At 45.8% G+C, this 2,751-nt stretch overlaps 1 pseudogene; it reads right to left on the bottom strand.

Annotated features, from left to right (window-relative positions):
- Nucleotides 1-259: 259 nt before the first annotated feature.
- LOC122027911 lies at nt 260-2,422 on the bottom strand (annotated as a pseudogene).
- Between the last annotated feature and the right edge of the window lie 329 nt (nt 2,423-2,751).

Genomic DNA, 2,751 nt, shown 5'->3' with positions numbered 1-2,751 from the left:
CGCCAGGGACCCCTTCTCTGACTCAGCACTAACGTAGTCTGTGTTACAGATCTACACGAAATTCACAGAAGATCAATATAAACGTCACATCTCAATTTTTTATCCTTTTGATTTTCGGACATGATCAATAACGGATGAAAATTTTCATAGGACGAAACGTTATCCCAAGTACTTATTCATTAATTTTTTTTTTATTTGTTAATATAATTCACAAAACGCGTAATTTTTCAACAGAAAACCCTTAGCTAAATACACTAAATTATATCAAAAGGCTTTGATCCTTTATTAAGTAATAGTCCTCAGCATTATCGTACAGACGGAATAATACTAACTATGAAATTATAAGATTATTACAGATATTACTAGAGAAGTAGACATTTGTTTTAGAATTTTGGCACATATATATTTTTTTTATAAAATTTATCGATGGTTTCAAATCCTACGCAACCTGATGGGAGCACCATGCTGAGGCTTGAGAGTGAGAACAATGGCGGGAGCATGAGTGTAGGACGGCGAGAGGTCAAAGGAGAAGCGTTGAAGGATCAAACATAAAGCCAACTTGGCTTCCAGCAACGCGAAGTTCTGGCCGATGCAGACCCGGTGGCCGCCTCCGAAGGGGAAGAAGGCATTCTTCTCCGACGCCTTGTACATGCCGTCGGCAAATCTCTCCGGCTTGAACTCGTCGACGTCTTTGCCCCAGAAATCTGGATCATGGTGAACCTGAAGGATGGACAGGAAGAGCAGGACGCCTGGAGGGTACACTACGTCCCCAATTTTTGTGCTCTTGAAGACCTGCCGATTCATGCCGATTGCCGGCGGGTAGAGTCGCAGAACCTCGTACAGAATCATCGTCACCTGCATATGCCAGGTCAATCTTACTTTCTATTATATTAATTGGAGGAACTCCCTGTAGACTCATCGAGAATCGAAATTTATGGTGCTTACGGTCTTCAAGTGGCTCAAGCCATCGAAAGTGGGTTTCTCTTTCCCAAAGGCTTGCAGAACCTCTTCGCGAGCCCGTTCTTGCCAATCTTGATGCATGCTCAGCACAACCATCGTCCACGTTAGCAAAAGGGACGTCGTCTCTTGTCCTGCGAAGTAGAACAGCTTGCATTCATCCACCACCTCGTCCGTCGTCATCCCGGCGTTCCCGTGTTCTTGGAGGTGTTGCAGATTGGACTCCAGCAACAAGCCGAGAAGGTCATCGTTCTTTGCGGCGCCCAATTTCATACTCTCCTCCCTCTTCTTGATTATGCTCAATAGAATCCCTTTCACCTCTATGTCAATTGCTTTCATTCTAGTATTAATTCGGGTGGGCAAAAACCTGAACAATGCAAGATATCAATTATACTCTGTTTCTAACAAGGATCACAACGAATCGAACATTTTGCAGATGTATATTGTGGATCAGCACTCACCTGAAGCCCGGTATATGTGCATAAGGAAGACCGCGGGCAACGAGCATAGCTTGCTCATCCTGAAGCTGGAAAATTTTCCTTCCTTCTTCAAAATTGCTACCGAAAGCACTCCGGGAAATGACATCGCCGGTGAAGCTCTGGAGCTCGACAGAAACATCTATCTCTTCACCTTTCGCCGCCATCTCATCCCATCGGTTGACCAGCTCATCACAACAAGCAGAGAAAGCAGGCAGCATGCGCTGCATATAGCAAAAAAGAGTTATTACTGAGTCATTTCGACAAACATATAGGCGAGGCAGAGGCATAAATTAACTCAACAGAGATGGATCAATCACCTTGAGCTTCTCTATATGGAAAGCGGGGTTCATATCTTCCTGTGCTTGGCCCATTTCTCACCTTCCTGACTCAGCACGCCTATGACAACGTACTTTGCCAGATAATTTGTATTTGCCTTCCCGATCTCGCCGGTCTTGTTGGCCAGAACTTCTCTGATTTGATCCGGATCCGTGATGGTCGCTCTCGGATTAGGTCCCATCCAATGGAAAGTTACCTTGTTCTCCTTTCCTAAAAGAAAAATTTTCAATCCGATTTAACCAACAGGAGTTAAATTTGCTTGGTGAAATGGACAATGAGGCGATCAAGTTGTATGGCTGCTGACCGTGTGCATCAGCGGCGCGTTTTAAGAAGGGAGAAACGCGAGGGAAGATGGCGTGGGAGAAGGGCATGGGCTTGCCGCGGGCCTCCTCGGTAAGCCGCACGAAATCCTTGAGGTCGCCGCTGATGGGACGGTAGGAGGAGCCCTTGAGCCCCTGCGACCGGAGCGCGCGGTCTAGGCGGCGAGGCTCCCAGAACGCCCAGTTCAGCATCCTGACTGCCCAGGCAGCCACCAGCAGCGCGGCCAGGCCACTGCACACGGCGAGCCACAGTTCCATGTCTGCAACTCCAAAATCAAGACTAGGAAAAAAAAAATTGAGAGGTGAAATTGAGAAGATCGGAATGAAGCTTCTACTTTCTTAGAGATTGGTGGTGTTGTATATATGCGCTCTGGCCTAGATGGGAGTCAAACGGTGATCGCAGGGATGACGTGAGAAATTTTGGAGTCGCATAAAATGACGACCTGGCCACCCTAAAAAACACAGGTGAGATGGTTCTACACGGTTTTGCTTATCGGATTTGTGTAAGATCTCCTTTGACAGCGGCAAAAGCGACATCATTTGGTCATCTTTCGTGGGGCATCTTCTAGAAACAATCTCTCTCCCTCTTTTTATAATTTTCTTTTATCTGTTTCTTTTTTTTTAAAAAAAATTAATGTTCCGAGGGATCTCATTAAAAT

The sequence above is a fragment of the Zingiber officinale genome, chromosome 10A, assembly GCF_018446385.1.
Source record: "Zingiber officinale cultivar Zhangliang chromosome 10A, Zo_v1.1, whole genome shotgun sequence".
NCBI lineage: Eukaryota > Viridiplantae > Streptophyta > Magnoliopsida > Zingiberales > Zingiberaceae > Zingiber > Zingiber officinale.
Note: the sequence above shows the minus strand (reverse complement) of the source record. Positions and strands in the feature narration are given on the sequence as shown.